This window comes from Anabrus simplex, chromosome 1 (genome assembly GCF_040414725.1).
Source record: "Anabrus simplex isolate iqAnaSimp1 chromosome 1, ASM4041472v1, whole genome shotgun sequence".
Taxonomy (NCBI): domain Eukaryota; kingdom Metazoa; phylum Arthropoda; class Insecta; order Orthoptera; family Tettigoniidae; genus Anabrus; species Anabrus simplex.
The window spans coordinates 1,778,175,775-1,778,203,323 of NC_090265.1; positions in this window are offsets into that span (position 1 = coordinate 1,778,175,775).

A 27,549-nucleotide genomic window follows, 5' to 3' on the forward strand; every position below is an offset into this window, starting at 1 on the left:
TGTATCGCATAGAATATTCGGATGCGTCATGAATAAATTTATCGGTTTAAGTGTGTCGGATGGATAATCGATTGAAATAAGTGAATAGATGTATTCTTATGAAAAATAGAAATACTCCTTTTTCCAAACGTATCCCCAAATGTTGAAACTAAATTAGTGAATTAACTGTCTTAATAACACCACTTATCATTCGATTATGTCATTCACTATTTAATTGCCTCATTCATCCGAATGAATAATCGAAAAAACAATCGAATAGAGAAATTCCCTATTCGATTGCTTCATTCATTCGAGTGTAGTCTCGAAGGAGTAGTCGAAAAAATAATCCGATGGAAAAATATTCACTATTCGATTACCGCATACATTCGAATGAATAATCGAAAAATAATCCAATTGGAAATATTATCGAATAATCGAATAAAATGAAATAATCGAATACGCGATTATTATCACACTACTGGAAGTGATCATTGCCCCAGGTTATTCCCCAATTGTGATGTATTTGTTGTTAATAATAGTAAAGAATAATTTCTTGAAAGTACTGTACGTTTTCAACTGATCTTGCATTTAGTTTATCGTGTATAGAAACTTTTGATGTTTCATGCGAAAATAACCTAACTGCTATCATTCGTCCTTTTCTAGATCACTAGACTATACATTTTACCCTCTTCAGTAAGTTTGCATCATTGCCTGAAAGTCCAAAATCTAGTCATTACCTCATACATAATACTAATTAACGCAGCCAAAGAACGAATAACGTACGACGATTTGGGATGAACAGATTTCTAACAGATTCGTCCTAACTCGCAGTTCGCAGGTTTCCGCTTCCAGTGGATGAAGAGACGTACAGGAAAGCTCTGGAATGTACGAACTGTTAGTGTTCTTACACGTACTGTAACTGTGAAACCTCTAGAGCAGAGGTTCTCAAACTGTTATAAGATTGGAAGTTACAGCCGATGCATTTATCAGAAAATATGATCAAAATAGGTTGTTTAATACGATATGTCGTTTTTTTTCATTTCGTGTGGCTATTTCTAGCCGAGTGCAGCCCTTGTAAGGCAGACCCTCCGATGAGGGTGGGCGGCATCTGCCATGTGAAGGTAACTGCGTGTTATTGTGGTGGAGGATAGTGTTATGTGTGGTGTGTGAGTTGCAGGGATGTTGGGGACAGCACAAACACCCAGCCCCCGGGCCATTGGAATTAACCAATGAAGGTTAAAATCCCCGACCCGGCCGGGAATCGAACCCGGGACCCTCTGAACCGAAGGCCAGTACGCTGACCATTCAGCCAACGAGTCGGGCACGATATGTCGTAACAAGCGAGTTCGTACTAAGCGAGTTTTAAGTACGGTGTTTATAGGATTTAGACGGGGCCGTTATATTTCGCCGTTATATCCACAACGTCGTTAAAATTGATGTCGGTATGAACGGTTAGGACTGAATTTAACGTTCTTCTTCCTTATTTCAATTTTTCTTCATGTTTTCATGTCTCAGTAGTACCCCTAGCAGTGTGCATACCACAGTTTGAGAACCACTGCTCTAGAGGATAGAATTGACAAGATTTGTGTCGTGACGTTCCTTCTTTATCGCCTGGAGTTCAGGCAGCACACAGTACAAGATGATTACCACCTCACCGATTCATCCGCATCTGCTCAAATGAAACATCTTCCTAATGCAGGATCCTTTTTCGTCAACATTTAACTTCCATGCCATAGTTCTGATTCGTGTTCTACAGAGTTCATTTAGCATTTTCTACCACAACACATCTCTTCGCGCAATTTATTACTTAGTTCTTGTTAGTTCGAGCTGCAGTCGCGTAAGTGCGGCCAGTATGCAGTAATCGGGGGATAGTGGATTCGAACCCCACTGTCGGCAGCCCTAAAGATGGTTTTCTGTGGTATCCCATTTTCACACCAGGCAAATGCTGGGGCTGCACCTTAAGGCCACGGCCGCTTCCTTCCCATTCCTAGGCCTTTCCTATCCCATCGTCGCCATAAGACATCTCTGTGTCGTGCGATGTAAAGCAAATAACCAAAAAAAAAAGGTAGTGGTAAATGTTTTACAAAAGCGCCCAATAAACATCACCGCTGTGGAATGGCCATTTTACCTCGGCGCGAAGATTGCGTATAGTCCTTTCTCCTGTGCAAGTTTGGCTCGTTTTATTGCTGATATATAACTAGCAAGCAAATTAATATCGATCTTAACGTCTATCAGTGTTAGATGTGCTGCATAATGTTTTGAATAGTGCTAGTGGACAACTGTGTACATTTGCAGTTTTTTTTTTTTCTCTTTGTGAAGGATTATTAATATCACGTTTAAAATTTCAATTTTCTTAATGTTTAAACTGAACCAACAGACTGAAACAAACCAGTTCTTGCAAGAAATAAATTGTCAAATTTCCTCTTTCTCAAAGAGTCGTCATTCAACTGTCGCTGAGCGTACATGCGAACGATTACTCGTGCCTAGTTCAGGAAGTTGTTATGTAGAATTTATTATTTCAACGAATTAGCCGTGATTAGTTTGTACCGAATTAAAGTATTTATTTATTTATTTATTTATTTATTTATTTATTTATTTATTTATTTATTTATTTATTTATTTATTTATTTATTTATTTATTTATTTATTTATTTATTTATTTATTTATTTATTAATCGGTTTAATTTCCAGGGTTGGTTTTTCGCTCAGACTCAGCGAGGGATCCCACCTCTACCGCCTCAGTGGCAGTGTTCTGGAGCGTGAGACTTTGAGTAGGGGAGTGTACAACTGGTGGCCTCACGTGCTATGCTGAAGAGGGGCCTTGTAGGAGATGGGAAGATTGGAAGGGATACACAAGGAAGAGGGAAGGAAGCCGCCGTGGACTTACTTAGGTACCATCCCAGTAGAAGTGGGAAGTCACGGAAAACCACTTCGAGGATTGATGAGGTGGGAACCGAACCCCCCTATACTCAGGTGACCTTCCGGGAGGGTGGACCCCATACCAGCCCTCGTACCACTTTTCAAATTTCGTGGCAGAGACGGGATTCGAAGTTGATCACACTAACCACTACACCACAGAGGCGGACCCGATTTAAAACTCCTGATCATTACTTTTTATGAAATTTGCCACAGTAAAGCGAGAAAATAACATTACTTTTTTACTCTGAAAGCGCGAAAATATACAAAATATCAAGTAAACATTAGGAAATCTGGCAACCATATCCATGTGTCCCTTTTTTTAATTTCGACCGGTTTGTACAACGTAGAATTAGGGATATTAATTGCATACGAGTTTATAAATACCAGACAGCTTATGACGTCTTTAGGTTCGATGTTGTTTCTTGGTCGAATTCTGTTCAGGATTCTTTGTACTCAGTACTGTTTTAGGACGAAATTTTATGAATTGCTGGGCAAGCGAATCAAATTGAAATTCATTGATTACTGACTAGCAAACATTGTCATGGGGCAGTTAAAATTATTAAAGCAAATCATACAGTTATATTCTATATTCAAAATACATATTCGCAATCTTTTCAACATGACCACAGTTACGCATCATTAGAAACCTGTAAAGCTAGGAACTTCTTAGATTGCAAACACGTATGCATAATTTTAAAGAAGCAATTCTCCCATATCCACGCGCTCAAAACTTACTGCCATTAAATTCTTATGGTGTCCCCGTCATTCAGAATGTCAGATAAATTCCTGAGAAATACAACATGACCCTGAAAAATTGAAGATGAATATAACACCGCTAAACAAAATGTGCGCCTCAACCCCTGGATCGATATATTTTTCGTTTATACAAATACATGATATGTTACCCCTCACATAACGTTGATTTTAAACTGTGGGTCGATACTCTGCACTGGCATACCAGCAGTTCCTCTCAGCGCGATTTCATAACCAACATCAGTATGATAGGTGTACTGCAAAAATCAAGAATATTTTCAAAACATTGCCGATTAGTGCTTCAAGAATTTGAAAGGTCATTGTATTAAACGTGAAAAAGAAAACAGCTATAAAAGTTGAACGATGTGCTTTACACACTTTTTGTGGACTATCGGTACTGCAATGTCTACAGTCCTCATTAAATGACAATCATAGATGTCTTATGAACACAATGAACCATAAATTAAGGTAGAATTTCGATTACTACTCATTAATAACAAACTCTTGCTGTTATCACAACATTCCGTAAATCAATGGATCTCCAAAAGTCATTCCGCTCAAGTGCCCATAATGTGTTTGTATATATTTATATTCTAAAAAGATATACAAAGAATTCCCCCAACTACTTTACGATTATCGTAAATGCCTATATGCCGGAAAATTGTTCAGAGGAACTTCTTTTACTGGCTGGTAACACTACCGGCACGAGGCTGACGTGTTTGAGCACCTCTAAATGCCACTCGACTGAGCTTGGCCAACTTGAGCTCAATGGCCAGCACTCTACAGTCTGGCCAACTTAGCCTCTAAGAGAAATTTAATACATTTTATTTTATTTTACGTCGCACCGACACAGAAAGGTCTTACGGCGACAATGGAATATGAAAGGTTTAGGAGTGGGAAGGAAGCGGTCGTGGACTTAATTACGGTACGGCACCAGCATTTGTCCGCTGTGAAAATAGAAAACCACGGAAAAACATCTTCAAGGCTGCCGACAGTGTGGTTCGAACTCACAATCTCCGGGATGCAGCCTCACAGGTGTGCGTCCCTAACCGCACGGCCAACTCACCCGGTTAAACTTAACACCTAAAATGTACAATAACCAAATATAAGATTATGTTTAATTAACCATGGGAAATATAAATTGGAATAAAAAGAATATTTTAAGCCATTGGAACGAATTACAAACAACATATCAAAATAATCACAGTTGATTAATCTTATGTTCCGTGTGCACCTTATACAGCATCTCTCACATAAACTCTGACCGAACACGCGGTTTTTGCACTCTGCGCTACGGCAGCTGCCTGAGCCGAACTTATGTTGCTCGGGGCCGCCTTGCTTTAAGCATATACCTATACAATCTTATATGAAATCTTCTTCTTCTTCTTCTTTATCAGTTTACTTTCCAGCATCGGCTTTTCCCTCGGATTCAGCGAGGGATCCCGCCTCTACCGCTTCCAGGACAGTGTCCTGGAGCTTCAATTTCTGGGTCGGGGGATAAAACTGGGGAGGATGACCAGTACCTTGCCCAGACGGCCTCACCTGCTATGCTGAACAGGGGCCTTGCGGGGGGAGATGGAAAGATTGGAAGGGATAGACAAGGAAGAGGGAAGGAAGCGGTCGTGGCCTTAAGTTAAGTACCATCCCGGCATTTGCCTGGAGGAGAATTGGGAAACCACGGAAAACCACTTCCAGGATGGCTCAAGTGGGAATCGAACCCACCTCTACTCAGTTGACCTCCCGAGGCTGAGTGGACCCCGTTACAGCCCTCGTACCACCTTTCAAATTTCGTAGCCGAATCGGGAATCGGTCCTCCGGGGGTGGCAGCTAATCACACTAACAGCTACACCACAGAGGCGGACTATATGAAATCTTACCTTATGAAAGATCCTGGGTTATACAGGCATTGTGTCTGGTAACCAAATTCTGTCTGACGCGAGTATGTAACGTTTCTGACTTCATTCGTAATGTTTGCTTTCAGTTCCTCCAATGTTGGAGGATTTGTTCAATACACTTTTTTTCTTTCCGTTTACCCCACAAGTAAAATTCACCGCTGTTAGATCTTGAGAACGAGGGGAAACCAGACCAACACTGATCATTCTGTCTGCAAGCACTTCTGATACTGTAAGAAGGGAATCTTCTGCTGTACGAGCAGGGGCTGAATCTTGCTGAAAGAACCCACGCGATTTTTCTTCTTCCGTTAACCGATGGAATAATAATAATAATGTTATTTGCTTTACGTCCCACTAACTACTTTTACGGTCTTCGGAGACGCCGAGGTGCCGGAATTTAGTCCCTCAGGAGTTCTTTTACGTGCCAGTAAATCTACCGACACAAGGCTGTCGTATTTGAGCACCTTCAAATACCACCGGACTGAGCCAGGATCGAACCTGTCAAGTTGGGGTTAGAAGGCCAGCGCCTTAACCGTCTGAGCCACTCAGCCCGGTGTTAACTGATGGAAGAAAGGCGTCAGAATGTCATCTTGGTACCTCTCTGGATTTACTGTCGTCTCGAATAAAATAAGCCCAATTATTCGTCTTGCACTAACAGCACGCAAACCACCAATCTCTCTATCATAATGAGCGACTTCATAAACACCATTAGGATTTTCCAATATCGAGAGTTATGACTGTTCACACGACCATTAAGATGAAACCAGAACTTTTGCATACGAAAATACGGTGTTATATGCTAGTTGTCTCGCCATGTTAACAGCTGACATTCAGACTGGCGACTGATGCTTTCCAGGTCGAACACGTACTGGCAGTTTGCAAGAACAAGAAATATGAGTGCGTCTCCCATAATTGAGCTTACGTACCGGAGAGTAAAACACCGCCTCGGCGGTCATAGGCCCTGTATATTGCCGGTTGGTCACAGGGGTCCCGGGTTCGATTTCAGGCAGGGTTGGGAATTTTAACCATAATTGGTTAAATTCGCTGGCTCGGGGACTGGGTGCACGTGTTGTCTTCATCATCATTTCATCCTCATAACGACGCGCAGGTTGCCTACGGGAGTCAAATCAAAAGACCTGCACGCGGCGAGCCGTACATGTCCTCGGACACTCCTGGCACTAAAATCCATACTGCACCCTACGGGTCAGGGTGACCACAGTATTTTCCCAACTAGTCAGTTACATATCTCAGGGTATTCATGCCTCCAGAAAAATGGTTAATTTTTCTATGTTTTGGTTTAACGTGTGTTCAAAGAGAAAATAACGGCATCATATGCGGTTCAGAATTACGTAATTCAACGCTCAGTAGTGGATTTATGCGAACATAAACATCAGTCAACCTTTCAAAAAAAACACATCCGCATAACGAGAACCTTACTCACTAAGTACAACTACAGACTACCATTATAAATGAAAACTCATTCCATTCTATAAAAATTAATCAAGAAACACATTTATTAAACTATCAAGATTCGCGAAAGAAATGGTTAATGTCAAAAATTGCTCATAATATTCCAATTATCAACCTAATAAATAAATATTTTAATTACTGAATCAAATATTCTAGGTCAGCGCTGCCTTACTCCTAAACTAAGTTTACATATCTTAACATTCTGGGTCGCGTATTCCTGAAATGAATTGTTGCTTTGTTTCATCTTCCTATTAAAATTTACATCTGGTCACTTAAGTATATACTATATCAAAGTCTTCAGACCACGGTCGAAATTCGGTAAATCAATAAATTATTCCATCACTCACGGTGTTAATTATACACCCTCATCAAAAATACAACCATTACATTGTTCAAGTTATCGCGGAAATGAACTGAATTTGAATAAACTGTCCTGAATACAAATATCAGTGACCTAAGTTACATTGAAAATTATCTGAGTTCGTTGGTGCAGACTACAGTGAAGAAAATGAAATGTTGAATGACGCACTAAGTTTCTCGGTCCGATTGCCACTTAAATTACGGCTCCTAACTAAATATTCGCTCTAATAATATTTCAGATTAACAAAACATCGATGATATCCTACGTAAATCTCAAATAATTTCCCTACTCTAGCAAGATAATTTCTTATGTAACGTATTCAAGTTCAATATGCACATAGTCAATAAGCATTTTTCATATATAGATGTGCAAATGCCTACATAAAGATATTTCAACACTACATTATCATACTAGTTGCATACAAGTTTGATCTTCCACGCAATTACCATTCATTCAGAATATGATACAATCATGTATTCATTTACCCATCACCGGTTGTTATTATTGTCAAACCACTTTCACACTTCATTAAAATATGCGTAATTTTATTGTCCATACCTTGCTATGGTTCCTTCCTGGGGCATACTTATATTCCGTAGTCGCTTTGCATGTGCTCCTACATCGCACATTATATATCATATACGTTTTACTTCCTGTTAATCTGCGCAATATATAATTCAAAATACCATATATACTTCCATTATTTCATTATCAACCTTCATTTCAACTCATATATAATTCATTTAACATCTATAATTACCGCGTTTAACCTCCAATATTAATTAAACACAACGATACGTATCACTCCAATAGCGCAGAATTCGTTCCTCAAAACGCATTTTGTCATACAATTCAACATATAACCCCAAATTCAGTATCTATTCTTTCAATATATTCACATAGCAAAGAGTATGGTAATTTAACTTAACCAATTCAAATATGCGTCCCCCTGTGACGTAAACTGGTTTTGACTGGTATTACATCACTCATGGATCTTTCTAACTAACCGGGATTCTTTGAAAACAGCTGTTACACTATGTCACATTTTAAATCGTATTCCTTCATCCTTGGATAAGATAATGTAGTAAACACGTTACCATTCTGTCACGAGATATCGTCTTAAATATTTCACACTGCACTTTCTTATATTCACTGCACACTTAATTATCTCACGCATAGGCTATTCAGATCTATTGCATATACTGGTAATACTCTACATAAGAAATTATACTACTTAATGCTATTACTTAGCTCGCCATTCAATATCTCGGGCCTTAGTTGCTCTTCGGTCTGGTCGCAGGCCTTGAATTGAGAACTGGGCATGTTCTCCACCACTGGTATCTCAGGAATAGTGACCTCCTCCACACGGGTCGGGTGGTTTTAACAGCCAGGATGACATCTCCCTCCAGGTTGGTCTATGCCGATTTAGCAAGCCATCATCTGTTCAGGAACACAGTAGACAATATGCGTCGATTCTGGAAAATATGAATTCATCATGGTTCTGCGTGGTATATATATATTTTTTATAGTGATTGCTTCTTTATATAGGCTTTCCTTGCTATTATTTCCACTTAATATAGCTCAACCTCGAGCTCTCACGTCTCAATCAACTTCTTGTTTCCAAACGATTTTGCGTCTAAGTATTTGGACGGACTTTTCAAAACTTCTGGATTTTATTCCCTCTTTACGGTATTTCAACGTTTATCTCTTCGTTTCGTTCAATATTTCCGTCCTCTCAGCTTAAAATTTCACGTTAGATATTGTAAATCTTGCTTATTTTTGAGAGCGATGTTCGGGATATCTTGTCCTTACCACGTCAATTTTTTAAGTCAGTTTTTATAATAATCTGTTTGATCCTTCTTATTTTTTAAAAACAATTCTATCGATTCTACACCACTGTACACCGCCTTCATAGTGGTAGGTTTAAGTTAGTCATGGCCTTCTAGCATACATCAATATCGATACCCTATTACACATTTCTTTGCCTTGGCTGGTCTCTACCTTCCGCAGGCGCCATTTTTAATACGTCCAGTAAATGCATCGGGTACATTTTATTCCCCCAGTACAGATTAAATACACTGACTGACAGAGCAAGTGCAACACCAAGAAGGAGTGGTTCGAAAGGGATGAAAGTTGGGGAAAAAACAGAGACGGCACGGACGAATAATTGATGTTTATTTCAAACTGATATGCAGGTTACACAATGCGCACGGCATCGACTCAGTAGGATGTAGGACCACCGCGAGCGGCGATGCACGCAGAAACACGTCGAGGTACAGAGTCAATAAGAGTGCGGATGGTGTCCTGAGGGATGGTTCTCCATTCTCTGTCAACCATTTGCCACAGTTGGTCGTCCGTACGAGGCTGGGGCAGAGTTTGCAAACGGCGTCCAATGAGATCCCACACGTGTTCGATTGGTGAGAGATCCGGAGAGTACGCTGGCCACGGAAGCATCTGTACACCTCGTAGAGCCTGTTGGGAGATGCGAGCAGTGTGTGGGCGGGCATTATCCTGCTGAAACAGAGCATTGGGCAGCCCCTGAAGGTACGGGAGTGCCACCGGCCGCAGCACGTAGCGGTGGGCTTTTAACGTGCCTTGAATACGCACTAGAGGTGACGTGGAATCATACGCAATAGCGCCCCAAACCATGATGCCGCGTTGTCTAGCGGTAGGGCGCTCCACAGTTACTGCCGGATTTGACCTTTCTCCACGCCGACGCCACACTCGTCTGCGGTGACTATCACTGACAGAACAGAAGCGTGACTCATCGGAGAACACGACGTTCCGCCATTCCCTCATCCAAGTCGCTCTAGCCCGGCACCATGCCAGGCGTGCACGTCTATGCTGTGGAGTCAATGGTAGTCTTCTGAGCGGACGCCGGGACGGGTGTGCAGGCCTCCTTCAACCAATCGACGGGAAATTGTTCTGGTCGATATTGGAACAGCCAGGGTGTCTTGCACATGCTGAAGAATGGCGGTTGACGTGGCGTGCGGGGCTGCCACCGCTTGGCGGCGGATGCGCCGATCCTCGCGTGCTGACGTCACTCGGGCTGCGCCTGGACCCCTCGCACGTGCCACATGTCCCTGCGCCAACCATCTTCGCCACAAGCGCTGCACCGTGGACACATCCCTATGGGTATCGGCTGCGATTTGACGAAGCGACCAACCTGCCCTTCTCAGCCCGATCACCATACCCCTCGTAAAGTCGTCTGTCTGCTGGAAATGCCTCCGTTGACGGCGGCCTGGCATTCTTATCTATACACGTGTCCTGTGGCACACGACAACACGTTCTACAATGACTGTCGGCTGAGAAATCACGGTACGAAGTGGGCCATTCGCCAACGCCGTGTCCCATTTATCGTTCGCTACGTGCGCAGCACAGCGGCGCATTTCACATCATGAGCATACCTCAGTGACGTCAGTCTACCCTGCATTTGGCATAAAGTTCTGACCACTCCTTCTTGGTGTTGCATTTGCTCTGTCAGTCAGTGTATATTGCTTGCGATATATTTATTCTTTTGAACTATGATCGACAAATGTGACGATGCATTTCTGCTATTTCTCCATGGTTCTTTGATCGATTAATGGATTTTATTTCTCTATGGAATCGTATCGATTATTCTGTTATTATAACTGATGTTGTTTAGCTTCTACAAGCCTATCTCTTTGCATATCAGCTGATTCACCAATATATTTATTCTGTATGAAATCCGGTCACTTTCTACTGCGAAATTTGTTAAATTTACCATTCCTTTCGCTAGTTTAGAGTCCAATTTAGTTTACGTTTAGTGATTTCCTTCTCTTCCTTGGTGGTTTGGATGTTGCCCGTATTTGCTTCGACCTTACTCCGCCTTCCGGAATCAATCTACCGTCTTCGTAATAATTTTCTCGACATGCCTCCACGATGTATTTTAACCTAGTTCTAACTTGCTTTGTCAATGTTCATATCATCTCGAGTTTATGGAAATCTCCTTGTTCTTGCATATCACTCTGATGTAAGTTTGTGTCATCGTTCATTTTTAATATCCCTGTTTGCATTATTTTAATCTTTATCTTTCTCAGTTTCCGTAGCTTCACTTCCATCCTTTTCATCTGATTTAGCTGATTATGTTGCCATTCACTTTGAATACTCCGTTCTTCCAATTTTTCTCTTTTCTTTTCTAGTTCAAGCAATGTTTGCAGTTTTCCTACTTGTTTCTTGGTCTTCCTCCGTAACTCTTTTCCCTCATTATTAATTATTCCTTTTCGCTTCTTCTTCTTTCTCTGGTTTCTCTGAGTTAAGTCCGGTTTATTGGTTATTTTATCTGACAGTTCCGGTTGATGGATTATCTTTTGCAGTAGTTCTTGTTTATTCAATATTTCCTGTGATAATCCCTGATTATCAAATTTTTCTTGTGATAATTCTGCTTTCTTCGTTATTTCTTGTGGTAACTCCGTTTGGTTCTTATGACACTCTTTTCTATCCGTCTCTTTGGTGAATTTTTGCTGATCTTCCTCATTTTCTTCATTTTTCACCTCCTGAGTGTCTTCCTGTTGTTCCATAAACTTCTCTTCTCTTTCTGTTTCTGCGTCCAGTTCCTGGTTTTCCTCCATTTCTTCTTCTCTTGAAGTTTGGATGATTTCTTGGCTCTCCCTTAGTTCTTCACTGGCTTTGCCTACCTCATCATATCTCATCTTCCCCATGATTTCATTTATTGATGTTCGGAATTTGGCTGCTTCTTCTCTATCTTCTATTCGAATTTTTCTGCATTCTTCGATCAACTTATCGTATGTATCATCTTGCATTTTAAGTAACTTCTTTATGAATTCTTGATGTTCCTTTTTCCTCTCTTCACGTTGTTTTTGTTGCCATTCTTCCTGTTCTTTCCTCCTTTCTTCACGTTGTTTTTGTTGCCACTCTTCCTGTTTTCTTCTCCTTTCTTCACGTTGTTTTTGTTGCCACTCTTCCTGTTCTTTTCTCCTTTCTTCACGTTGCTTTTGTTCTTTCTCTGCCCGTCTCCTATCCTTCTCTTCTTCCTGTTTCTTTTCTTTCTCATCACGCTCTTGTTTTTCTTTCCTCTTTTCGTCCTCTCGTTCTTGTTTTTCTTTCTCTCTCTCTTCTTCTTGTCTCTTTTCTTTCTCATCACGTTCTTGTTTTTCTTTCCTCTTTTCGTCCTCTCGTTCTTGCTTTTCTTTCTGTCTCTCTTCTTCTTGTTTCTTTATATATTCTAGGAACCACCACGGCATTCCTTCATGCTTTTCCTGTGCTCTTTTCATTTCTTCTTCTTGTTCCCTTCTGATTTGCACTCTTCCCTGAGTTGCCATTATCTCGTCAATTTCAGTAATATTTCGAATAATTCTCTAATTTCCTAACCAACTCTAATTTTCAAAGTTCTCTAATATCACACAGTGTCAATAAATATGTGAAATATTCTTCAATTTCTAAATCTAAAATACCCCTAAAGCTAGCAATCAAGTCTTATGTACTAAGTATTCACTTAGTTTCTCAAATTATTTAAAATATAAACCTTCCTGAAGATCGATATCATCCTACCAGTTAAAGTATGAGCAACTTCCCAACGAAATCAGATCATTTTCCTTTGAATTCATTTCAGAAATAGTTTCCCAAAAAGAGAAAAATAATTACCCACCATGTGGTATTCGTCATTTGCTTTCATACTAACTATTAATCCAAATATCAAGAATAAATTCAATCATATTTTAAAAATAAAAAATGAAATGTGAAGACCTACATTTATTTCAATAAAAAGGATAAAATATCCTCCTATCACTCCATCTAACAATCTACTTCTGGAAAATATTCATACTTAAACATCATTTTTTCAATACTTAATTATCAGTTTCTCATCCGAGCCTCTTTTCTTGACAAATCTCCAAGTATCTCCTTCACCAATCGCATGTTGGGCTCTTTTGCTTCCCACAACGTTCCGCAATATCATTCTCTCTTGACCTCAGTTCAGAGTGTCAAAAATAACTGGCTTATTTTTGGATACCCATTACATTGCAGTCTTCGGTGCCTTTCTCCATCTATCTCTTTATCAACTACTACCTTTCTCTTCAGACCCCCATGTTGGTTCAGCAGTAAGTTATCGGGCTATTTTCTCGGGTCTAATTCTCAATTAAATAATCGTTCCCGCGGTGTCTTTCTCTTCAATTGCCCCACGTTGGGCGCCAAATTAATACTGCACCCTACGGGTCAGGGTGACCACAGTATTTTCCCAACTAGTCAGTTACATATCTCAGGGTATTCATGCCTCCAGAAAAATGGTTAATTTTTCTGTTTTGGTTTAACGTGTGTTCAAAGAGAAAATAACGACATCATACGCGGTTCAGAATTACGTAATTCAACGCTCAGTAGTGGATTTTGCGAACGTAAACTTCAGTCGACCTTTCGAAAAACACATCCGCATAACGAGAACCTTACTCACTAAGTACAACTACTGACTACCATTATAAATGAAACCTCATTCCAATTCTATAAAAATTAATCAAGAAACACATTTATTAAACTATCAAGATTCGCGAAAGAAATGGTTAATGTCAAATATTGCTCATAATCTTCCAATTATCAACCTAATAAATAAATATTTTAATTAATGAATCAAATATTCTAGGTCAGCGCTGCCTTACTCCTAAACTAAGTTTACATATCTTAACATTCTGGGTCGCGTATTCCTGAAATGAATTGTTGCTTTGTTTCATCTTCCTATTAAAATTTACATCTGGTCACTTAAGTATATACTATATAAAAGTCTTCAGACCACGGTCAAAATTCGGTATATCAATAAATTATTCCATCACTCACGGTGTTAATTATACACCCTCATCAAAAATACAACCATTACATTGTTCAAATTATCGCGGAAATGAACTGAATTTGAATAAACTGTCCTGAATACAAATATCAGTGACCTAAGTTACATTGAAAATTATCTGAGTTCGTTGGTGCAGACTACAGTGAAGAAAATGAAATATTGAATGACGCACTAAGTTTCTCGGTCCGATTGCCACTTAAATTACGGTTCCTAACTAAATATTCGCTCTAATAATATTTCAGATTAACAAAACATCGATGATATCCTACGTAAATCTCAAATAATTTCCCTACTCTAGCTAGATAATTTCTTATGTAACGTATTCAAGTTCAATATGCACATAGTCAATAAGCATTTTTCATATATAGATGTGCAAATGCCTACATAAAGATATTTCAACACTACATTATCATACTAGTTGCATACAAGTTTGATCTTCCACGCAATTACCATTCATTCAGAATATGATACAATCATGTATTCATTTACCCATCACCGGTTGTTATTATTGTCAAACCACTTTCACACTTCATTAAAATATGCGTAATTTTATTGACCATACCTTCCTATGGTTCCTTCCTGGGGCATACTTATATTCCGTAGTCGCTTTACATGTGCTCCTACATCCCACATTATATATATCATATACATTTTACTTCCTGTTAATCTGCGCAATATATAATTTAAAATACCATATGTACTTCCATTATCTCATTATTAACCTTCGTTTCAACCCATATTTAATTCACTTAACATCTATAATTACCGCGTTTAACCTCCAATATTACTTAAACACAACGATACGTATCTGTCCAATAGCGCAGAATTCGTTCCTCAAAACGCATTTTGTCATACAATTCAACATATAACCCCAAATTCAGTATCTATTCTTTCAATATATTCACATAGCAAAGAGTATGGTAATTTAACTTAACCAATTCAAACATGCGTCCCCCTGTGACGTAAACTGGGTTTGACTGGTATTACATCACTCATGGATCTTTCTAACTAACCGGGATTCTTTGAAAACAGCTGTTACACTATGTCACATTTTAAATCGTATTCCTTCATCCTTGGATAAGATAAAGTAGTAAACACGTTACCATTCTGTCACGAGATATCGTCTTAAATATTTCACACTGCACTTTCTTATATTCACTGCACACTTAATTATCCCACGCTTAGGCTATTCAGATCTATTGCATATACTGGTAATACTCTACATAAGAAATTATACTACTTAATACTATTACTTAGCCGGGCTGAGTGGCTCAGACGGTTAAGGCGCTGGCCTTCTAACCCCAACTTGGCAGGTTCGATCCTGGCTCAGTCCGGTGGTATTTGAAGGTGCTCAAATACGACAGCCCCGTGTCGGTAGATTTACTGGCACGTAAAAGAACTCCTGCGGGACGAAATTCCGGCACCTCGGCGTCTCCGAAGACCTTAAAAAGTAGTTAGTGGGACGTAAAGCAAATAACATTATTATTATTACTATTACTTAGCTCGCCATTCAATATCTCAGGCCTTAGTTGCTCTTCGGTCTGGTCGCAGGCCTTGGATTGAGAACTGGGCAGGTTCTCCACCACTGGTATCTCAGGTAGAATGACCTCCTCCACACGGGTCGGGTGGTTTTAACAGCCAGGATGACATCTCCCTCCAGGTTGGTCTATGCCGATTTAGCAAGCCATCATCTGTTCAGGAACACAGTAGACAATATGCGTCGATTCTGGAAAATATGAATTCATCATGGTTCTGCGTAGTATATATATATTTTTTATAGTGATTGCTTCTTTATTTAGGCTGTCCTTGCTATTATTTCCACTTAATATAGCTCAACCTCGAGCTCTCACGTCTCAATCGACTTCTTGTTTCCAAACGATCTTGCGTCTAAGTATTTGGACGGACTTTTCAAAACTTCTGGATTTTATTCCCTCTTTACGGTGTTTCAACGTTTATCTCTTCGTTTCGTTCAATATTTCCGTCCTCTCAGCTTAAAATTTCACGTTAGATATTGCAAATCTTGCTTATTTTTGAGAGCGATGTTCGGGATATCTTGTCCTTACCACGTCCATTTTTAAGTCAGTTTTTATAATAATCTGTTTGATCCTTCTTATTTTTTTAAAAACAATTCTATCGATTCTACACCATTGTACACCGCCTTCATAGTGGTAGGTTTAAGTTAGTCATGGCCTTCTAGCATACATCAATATCGATACCCTATTACACATTTCTTTGCCTTGGCTGGCCTCTACCTTCCGTAGGCGCCATTTTTAATACGTCCAGTAAATGCATCGGGTACAATACGTCATTTCATTTCATTTCATTTCATTTTTGTTAACATTTATCAGCAAGTGTGTGTCCGACTCGTTGGCTGAACGGTTCGATTCCCAGCCGGGTCGGGGATTTTAACCTTAACTGGTTAATCCCGATGGAACGGGGGCTGTGTATATGTGTTGTCTTCATCACCATTTCATCCTCATCATGACGCGCAGGTCGCCTACGGAAGTCAAATAGAAAGACCTGCACCTGGCGAGCCGAACCCGTCCTGGGATATCCCGGCACTAAAATCCATACGACATTTCATTTCATTTCAGCAAGTGTTTGTGGTAGTAAAAATTCTGGAAATTTATGGTGTTCAGTTCTTTCTTATTGTCTTGTATGGAGAGTAGTTTGTTGCTGAGTCCATGTATCCGAATTGTAAAACCAGTTTAGAATATTCGACAGAGGGTCTTTGTTAATAGTGGACTTCTACCCTAATTTCCTATTCAGTTATGTCACCGTGGCTGAAATCAATCATGTATAACCATTTGAATTATGACAAGAAGAGAAAGAATCGTTTTCCTTTGAACATTCGCTCGAATTTTACCACTCGCTTGAAATTGAATTAAGTCATTATTATTTTATTTTTTGAATGCAACTCATATATATATATATATATATATATATAGATATTTCAATAACCGTCTCTCATATGAATGTTTGGTTCTATTGCGTAATTGATTGAGCCACATTTAATCATGTATTTGTTGGAGTCGCTGCGTTTTTAATATCGCCTGTTGACTTCATGACGCTTACAGGAGAGAAGTCTGTTTTCATTTGGAAGTTCCAGACTAAATGGAATGTTCAGCCAGCAAATTGCTGTAACGTTATTGCATTGGACTTGATTGGCGTGTTCGATTTAGCCCAGCGTGCATATTATCGTAAAGGAATAAATACAGAGGACTGATAGAGAAATTACTGACAGCATTCCCTGGAAAGTTGAAATCTTTAATACTTGAATTGTAGAAGTCCAATTTTGATAGGTTTTGATACATTCAAGAATATATTATTTTGTTCAAATTAGGAAACAAATACGTCAGTTCATATTGATATTGTGGAATGAGAGGACAATTTTTGTCTTAAAAAACGGATATGTAAAATTACTACTTATACATTAGGTTCTCTCGAATGGACTCAAAAAGTACTGGACCACTTTTGTTGAAAATTTCAGAATTTGTTGGTATTACTCCTGAGAGGGTTTAGCAAGTGGTTTAAACGAAATCTGATAGGTAGTTTCTTATGATGAGTAATTTTACGTAATTGATGTAATTACTAAGCCGCATCAAGATTTGAATCGACCTTGATGGACAGATTGTCGCTAGGTGACAGCAACTCACTCTGTATCATGACAGTCTGGTAAGAAATGCTGTATAGGTGAGGATGGGGACACGCCGCCATGTTTTATTAAATACCTTTCTCGCTAGGAGGCTGTATATAGGAGGATGGGAACAAGACGCCATGTTTTATAAAGTACCCATCTCGCTAGGAGGCTGTATATAGGAGGATGGGAATAAGCCGTCATGTTTTATAAAGTACCCTTCTCGCTAGGAGGCTGTATATAGAAGGATGGGAACAAGCCGTCATGTTTTATAAAGTACCCTTCTCGCTAGGAGGCTGTATATAGGAGGATAGGAACAAGCCGCCATGTTTTATAAAGTACTCTTCTCGCTAGGAGGCTGTATATAGGAGGATAGGAACAAGCCGCCATGTTTTATAAAGTACTCTTCTCGCTAGGAGGCTGTATATAGGAGGATAGGAACAAGCCGCCATGTTTTATAAAGTACTCTTCTCGCTAGGAGGCTGTATATAGGAGGATAGGAACAAGCCGCCATGTTTTATAAAGTACTCTTCTCGCTAGGAGGCTGTATATAGGAGGATAGGAACAAGCCGCCATGTTTTATAAAGTACCCTTCTCGCTAGGAGGCTGTATATAGGAGGATAGGAACAAGCCGCCATGTTTTATAAAGTACTCTTCTCGCTAGGAGGCTGTATATAGGAGGATAGGAACAAGCCGCCATGTTTTATAAAGTACTCTTCTCGCTAGGAGGCTGTATATAGGAGGATAGGAACAAGCCGCCATGTTTTATAAAGTACTCTTCTCGCTAGGAGGCTGTATATAGGAGGGTGGGAACAAGACGCCATGTTTTATAAAGTAACCTTCTCGCTAGGAGGCTGTATATAGGAGGATGGGAACAAGCCGCCATGTTTTATAAAGTACCCTTCTCGCTAGGAGGTTGTATATAGGAGGATGGGAACAAGGTGTCATATTTCATAAAGAACCCTTCTCGCTAGGAGCTGTATATAGGAGGGTGGGAACAAGCCGCCATGTTTTATAAAGTTCCCTTCTCGCTAGGAGGTTGTATATAGGAGGATGGGAACAAGCCGCCATGTTTTATAAAGTACCCTTCTCGCTAGGAGGCTGTATATAGGAGGATGGGAACAAGCCGCCATGTTTTATAAAGTTCCCTTCTCGCTAGGAGGTTGTATATAGGAGGATGGGAACAAGCCGCCATGTTTTATAAAGTACCCTTCTCGCTAGGAGGTTGTATATAGGAGGATGGGAACAAGCCGCCATGTTTTATAGAGCACCCTTCCCGCTAGGAGGCTGTAGGCCTATATAGGAGGATGGGAACAAGCCGCCTTATTGTATCAAGTACGTTTCCACATCTCCTCCACCACTGGAGCAATTTGAACTTATGGCTTATTATCTGGAGACAAATACTATGGGGGTAAGCCACCCCTAGCACCCCTAGGGGACGGAGCAGGGAGGAGGGTGGCATATAAAAATAATCGGAAATTATGTCGAATCCATAGAGTGACACTCTGGATGCCGTTTAAGTAAAAGTTCAGCCCCATCGGCATGGGGGTGAGAAGAAAATTTCCAAAAATGACCGAGATTAGGGATGTGTGTATGTTTCAGTATAATTCTCAACAAAAAGCGGTATAAATGCAAAAAAATAAGCTGGGGGCAAGACAGCCCTAGCACCCCTAGGCGAGGGTTTTAAATAAAACAATAATCGAAAACGACCGATATTAGTGTGGAAACCACAATTTTCGAAGTGGCTAAGATGAAATGTGACACTCTAGATTCCGTTTGATTCCAAGTCCAGCCTCCATCGGCATGGTGGTTGAGAAAGGGTCAACAAGAATATCTCCAAAATGACCGATATTTGCGTTGAGTCCACAGTTCTCGGGGTCAGTAGCCTGACTGGTGGCAGTCCCAGCGACAGCGTACATCATATCTATTGCGCGAGGCATACAGTAATAACTTATTTTTATTACGCCTATTTGTTCGAAAGGATCAGCTACTTCCCTGACTATTTTCGTTGTCACATAGAAACAGCTTAACGTACAATTATAATCTCAAACCAAACCGTAAAATTAAACAGTTAGTAAAATAACAGTCAACGTCACAACAAAGAAATCTACAAAAAATCACTTCAGACAGTTAATACAAATCCTAAAATTTATTATTCAAAGAATTAATAATAACTTTCAAATAAATAAGAACTAGAGGGCCCCCAGAATTCCTTATAAATAGGTAAAATAACGCGTCTTAAAATCAAATTGCTCCATGCGATGGCCGGTTGCTTTCCTGAACATTTCATTTTAGGATTTGTATTCCCTGTGAATTATGTGTGAAGTAAACATTTATAGATTTCTTTACTGTGATGTTGACTGATATGTTACGAACTTTTCTTTAAATTTGTATTCCGCCGAACTGGCACAGATAGGGCTTATAGCGAATAGAATTGGGAATGAAGCGACCGTGGACTTAATTAACGCACAGCTCTGCATTTGCCTGGCGTGAAAGTAGGAAACCACGGAAAACCGACTTCTGAGCTGCAAAATGCGGTTCGAACCCACTATCTCCCGAATGCAAACTGACAGACACACGAGCCGTTCGTTCGGTTTTCACGAAATATTTTGTAGCTTTAGATTTTTTGTTCTTTCTTTCTTTCTTTCTTTCTTTCTTTCTTTCTTTCTTTCTTCCTTCCTTCCTTTGTTTCTTTCTTTCTTTCTTTCTTTCTTAATCCATTTACCCTCCAGGGTTGATTATTCCCTCGAACTCAGCGAGGGATCCCACTCCTACCGCCTCTAGGGCAGTGTCCTGGAGCGTCAGACTTTGGGTTGGGGGATACAACTGGGAAGGGGACCATTACATCGCCCAGGTGGCCTCACCTGCTAGAGTGAACAGGGGCCTTGTGGGGGGATTGGAAGATTGGAGATGGTAGACAAGGAAGAGGGAAGGAAGAGACCATGGCCTTAAGTTAGGTATCATTCCGATATTAGCCTGGAGAAGTGGGAAACCACAGGAAACCACTTCGAGGATGGCTGAGGTGAGAATTGAACCCCTCTCTACTCAGTTGACATCCCGCGGCTGAGTGGAACCCGTTCCAGCACTCGAATCACTACTTTTTCAAATTTCGTGGCCGAGCCAGGAATCGAACACGAGCTTGCTACAGTGGCAGCTACTCACACTAACCACTACACCACAGAGGAGGAGTAGATTTACTGTTGTGTGTTTTTTGTTTTTTTGCTAGGGGCTTTACGTCGCACCGACACAGATAGGTCTTATGGCGACGATGGGAGAGGAAAGGCCTAGGAATTGGAAGGAAGCGGCCGTGGCCTTAATTAAGGTACAGCCCCAGCATTTGCCTGGTGTGAAAATGGGAAACCACGGAAAACCATGTTGTGTGTTTAATTTAAAGTTTTAGTTGTAGGTTGTTTTGTGGAACTTTGTCCTTGTGGAAACCCAGATTGCCTGGGAAGGAGTAGATCACTTCAAATAATAAAAATAAGTTAAAACTGTGTGTATTTACACTTCGAACTATAGATATGACGTACATGATTCGAAATGTCATTTGTACTGTCACCAATCATCCTGGCGAACTCGGAAACTGTACATTCAATACTAATCTTGGTCATTTCGGGCATTTCCTTTCTCACCCCTTCTGACCCGCATGCTGATGGAGGCTGGACTTGTACAAACGGCATCCAGAGTGTTACATCTCATCTCACTGACCCCGAAGAGTATGGAGTCGAAACTAATACTGGTCGTTTTCAATTAATTTTAGGTGTCACTCTCTCCCAACCACCAATCATAGGGCTGCAAGAGGTGTCTTAACTAGCACAGTGTTTTGCACCAGATATTAAGTCATATGTGATGTGTACCAAGTTTTGTTGAGAGCTACACATGCATACATCACTTCGGTTATTTTGGACATTTTCTTTTTCATCCCCTCTCCTCCACCCCCAATCCCAAAAAAATTTCTATTCGTTTTACACGTCTCTCCCTCCCCACTCCACCACTAGCGATGCTAGGTGTGTCTTCTCCCACAGTATTTCTCTTCAGACAGTATTAAGTGATATGTGTACCAAGTCTCATTACAATTGGAGATTTGCCTACAGTTGCCGTCATTTAGCTTCGATATATTTCATTACTTTTTTTGACGTGACCAAACCAGCGGAACTGTTTTTCTTCACTAGGAGACACGCGAACACGATTTCGGTGGCACGTCACATGAACATAATAATATTTTATATATACGTGTTGTACTACAGACAATGCATATCTTATAGTGTTTTACGTGTAAGAAATAAATACCGAAAATGTAAATACTAGTTCCATTCGGACGTGCAATATGACAATATGTCTGAAAGTCAAGTGAGATAACAGTGTCATTTTCTGGTGGTTTTGTATACGGACATCGCAAACGTGTTTTCGGTGCCGAAAAGAACATAAACTTAACAAAAGTGGTGACCATATTTTTCAAGAACTCTGGCCAAGATAATTCGGCGTGTTAAAAAGATGTGTTGCCTGTGTTCGAAAAAAAAATAATTGTATCCCCACATTTAATTTAAAGCGCAATTTCGAGATTGGTAATTCGAATGTTTGTTGCATTTCAAATGAAGAAAGAAGAGAATTCGTTTCACAAAATATCGAACATTACACAAAACAAACTAATTCTTTTGCATCATCTTTCCGGCCAAGGAATAATATCAGTGCGACTGTCTCATGACGGTGAGTTGTTGGAAGAAAGTTTCTTATTGACGTCCGACACATTATTTGAAAACTTCCCTAACAAACAACTAATAATTAACAGAATTAAAGGAACTAAACTGCTGTCAAGGATAGAATAATAAAAATGAGTGAAGAAGTTTCGGAGCAGTTGAAAGCTAATTTGGATAACGCATACATGTATGCAGTATGTTTTGATGAAATCATGAATGTGACCTTACAAACAAGGATAGCTTTTTTTTTTGTTTCTTTTAAAGATTTCCTCATGTAAATGTTATGAGGGAGAAATTAGTTTAATTGTTGAGCGTGCAAACTACAACATGAAAGATAATGAAGCTAATGAAGAAAGTGAAGTCCATCCGCAATATTAGTACTTTTGATTTTTATATCTAATAATACTTTTTTACAATTTGTTTTACGTCGCACCGATACAGATAGTTCTTGTGGCGACAATGGGATAGGCTCAGGAGTGGGAAGGAAACCGCCGTGGCCATAATTGAGATACAGTCCCGCGGAACATGCATTCAAGTGTACCTCCTATTTACGAGATATATGTATTTTAAATATATAAATGAATCAGTAAATGAATAAATAAATAACATATTATGAAACTAGAAAGAAAATCGCCGGGGGGTGGGGTTCTAGGTTGTAGACATCCCTTAATGGCACAGTCAACAGTCAACAGTGGAGAATAATAAACCAGACTTAAAATGGCACACTACTTGGAAAAGGTTCGCCATCCTTGCTCTAGGACGATGCCTCCATTCCTGTTCAAACATCCGACTAACTCAGGTATGGGCAGAGAGGTGGGTTGGTTGTCGATGGGAAAGTCTAAAAGTCGAAGTATATCACTTAATTATAAGTATATGACAGGAATAATGGAGGTTAAACACTAATGAGAAACAACAATATGGGGTAGGATGAGTTTATTCATAAAATAACCGCAAATCATACTAAATTGAATAGAAATGGACAACAAAACGTTAATTACTCAAATAATTAAATGTAAAATGAAAGTTTAAACACAACACTAAATACTTGTGAACTTCAAGAATATATTTCACAAGACTGTCCAATGTTCATGTTCATAATTACATTCGTATACGTATTGTACCAGGAAAAGTTGTGGGCAAAGGGCATGAGTAGGACTTCAGGGAGTGGAACTGGGTTTTGGAGCCGATACAGAGAAGGATAGTCTCGCAGAGCGAATAATAGATGGTAAATCATTTTTTTTCTTAAAACAATTTATTAATTTTTCACTCTGCGGTATGATTATTGACTCAAATTTTGCATAGAAATTAAATGTCGAAAATAATTTCCTTAAAAAAAAGGCATAAATATCATTGGTTTCAAAGTCTTTCATATGGGGAATTTCCACCTAAAGTCTTTTTAAACCTAAGCACACTTTTGTAATTGTAAATGAGAAAATTATCGAAGTTTTCAGTTCTCAGTTCGTCAATCTCGATATATAGCACACTTGAAAGCCTACAGTCTTTCTATGAGAAATGAAACTGAAATTAAATTTATCACTTTTGAGAAATTATGAAAATTGTTCACACGCGACACTGAAGTTTCACTGTTCAAAATAAATGAAAAAGTTTAGTCAGTTTGTTACTCACTTATGACAAGAACTGTTGCTACCAAATGTCGAAAGATGGACGTCTGGAATGTTCCATGTAGAATCAGGATTGGCGATGTTGACGTTCCCAATGAGGTGATGACAGCTGGAACTGGATCACGTTGAGTTGTAGCTTGTTCGGGTGATTTTCGCACACGAAAATTTACTTAGTGTGAGTAGTTTATCACTGACACTGTTGAACACTATTTATGGCGTATGAAGAATCACAGTCCTTTCTGTACGAAATGCTATTTACAGTCGTTATTGAAACGTTCATAATCACACAGTTCACATAAAAAAAAGAAAGTAAGTCGATAAGCACAGTCTTTGAACACAGTCTGAAGTTGCTAGGGATTATTTTCTGCTAATCCTGTTACTATAATGTTATATTAACACAGAAAAGTTCTCACTTTTTCACTCAAATTACTACTGTGAGTCTTATGTTGATGTGACGTGAATATAAGTTCTGGTAATTCTAAGTATTAGGCTCAGTAGAAGTTCAATGTTACTTGAAGTTACCTAAGTCCACACGTAATGAAATAGTTAATATTTGTACTCCAATAAGTTCACTCGCGTTACAGTCTTAAATGTCTTTAGGATTATATTGTAATCGCGACGCGGTATACTAACTGCAGTGCGACGTCCTTTAATAATTCTATCGGTGATAGAATTTCGCGTTCCGGAGATACGACGGAAAGTACTTCTACCGTGACTGCGCGAACATACTGTACGCGGGCCGGTCTCTTCGCTATCTCACTCACACAGCTGTTTGCTTGTCCTTGTACTAGTTTGCGGGCTGTCTGGCCTTGACATATATAGATACCAGCGCAGGGAGGGGTGGCGGCTCTCTCGGCCATGTGACCGTGATTACGTAATTTCGTTGAGACTTTAAATTATTATAACTCAACAACCGTTTGATGAATAAATTTGAAATTTACAGGGATTAATTTTTATGATGTTTGCTATAATTCAGCGTTTGTCCCGTTGAAATTGGTTAAGGCGTTAAAAAGCTGTTAAAAGAAAATTTATTTCGAGAAATATCTCTAGGGGAGGTGAGCTTCAAGCGACAGGTGACGTCACTTGACTCCGCCTAGCGCACTCGTAGGGTCTGGTACATACTGGAACATTCTTTACATGGATGTTCGTACGTCGGTCGGATTTTTAATGCTGGAAATAACATTTCTTTCAATTAACATGGACCAGGACCTAGGCCTTCCTGGTACATCATGCTTATACGTATTTCATTCTTATGGAGTAACACGATGTTAAGTATCACAATGATACGGATTTAAATTCCGGAGAGTTGTCGCAAACGTTAACATAAAAAGAAAATTAAGACGCAATGGGACATGATACGAATTATGAAAAATACTAGTGGCTTTTCCCTACGCTATATTTACAATGATCACAATATAAGCAAAGTATCTCAAATATTTACATCGGATTAGGAAAGGGAAATCTTACATACTACACTGACTCGACGTGAAACGCGATTCACCAAAAGGATATAGTGAGAACTAGATTGACCACCAACATTCACTCAGCACTCGGGCTCTTCCCCATTAAACAACAAGACAACATATCAAAACAACATGAAATTGCACAAAACACCATCCTGTAAGAGAAAACATATATTATACTTTATGAAACATGTGGAAAGCAATGGGCAGCATTTGCGCACCAGAAAGTGCGTTCCTCTGTCACATATTTCCTGCTTTGCTGTGGGCTGAAAAGAAATGTTAGAACTGAGGGCGTGGTTACTGTTCGACAAGATTGTATTATGGAAATGACATCTCATTTCACACTATCTACATAAACACGGCTGATAAGTAAACATGTAAGGCGAGCTCGTATTTCCTCAACTGCTCGTAAATTCAAATAACATCGTGCTTCTTGCTAGCATGCTATAATAATTTAACACACACATCAGACTCACTGGCCTGACATTAATTTCCCGTCAATGCTGATTCTCAGTAATCTTTCAGAATACAATTGCAGGGCTATACTCACTGCACATAATTCTCATCACTTCATCAGGCATGCAATCGGCCTGCATAATCAACTTCATAAATCTGCATGCATTACATTATCTAGTATTTCTTACAAATCTCATCAGCATTTCACATTATAAATCCGAGCTCGATTTCCACTCAAATCATTGTACGAAACAGTTTCCAACTCACATTGCAAGAATTCTTTCTCATTCAACGTTGCAATACAGCTCCGTACGTGTTCGAGCTCCTGAAATAACATGCGTCATGCAATCTAACTGTTACTAACTTTCTAAATGGAAAAATAGAAATTACTCTCAACGCAACAAGTGTTTAACTCGGAAAGAGGATGCTCTTGTCAGTTTAATCCTCCTATCTCTAACAAAGAAGAATATCGGAATAATTCGAAGCTAATTAACATGCATAATGACACAAAAACAAAATAAATCCTAACAACTCCCTCAATATCCCATCTAACTAATCGTAAAGTAAAATAAGAATATAGAAATCATGCATTCCCCTCCTATCCGTATCTATAGCATCACAAATGTAAAATAAACACATGCCGTCCGGCAAAACTTAAGTTAAAGAAAAATCCCTACACTAAGCTTCACTAGTATTTAAACATAATTCATATAAAATGCCATCTAATTTAAAAACATGCGTCTTATTTTTGACAACTTCCTGGACATTGGTAACGGCTCACATCCTTGCACTGGTATTTTGCTACTCCATGTTCACCACAGCTTTAACACATGGAGACAATCTTCTTTCTTCTATGGGCGGTGCCATCTTTTTGATTAAAGTTCCTGTACACTGCAACACATAAGACTTAAAGTAAATGCCTCTTGACAGCTCGATTTGCACGTGCCGAATACACCCTTGTTAGCTATGAACTAAGCAAACATTAATCTGACAGAACAAACACACGTAAAATTAAGAATACACACTTAGGGTTTTACACAGTTAGTTAGAGCGGCTCGCGGTTCGGTACGAAAGTCCTTCGCGATACGCGACCGACACGAAAATACGATGCAGCTGAGCGTCTCCCCTTCACTCACCAGTCTGCGGCTGATATTACCGTCTATTGCTTTGGAGTAAAATTTTGCGTCATAATATAATCGGCAATTTAGCAATGCACCAGTTAATTGAGCAAACTTCACAACTAAAAGCACTGTTTCTCGGTCGAAATGACCATACACTGTAATATGTCTATCCACGTGACAACATTTGCGCACAAGTATCAGAGCAGTATAGACCGACGTTCACTCCCGGCGATTCACACAGTCAGAGTGACGCTCCCAAAGCTTGGGACGCTTGAGAAGCTCGGCTAACGCCGTTGTAGCTATGGGATTCCCGCATGTTTAAAGAATCAACCAATCAGCGTGCTTGTGATTCACAATGACTTTTA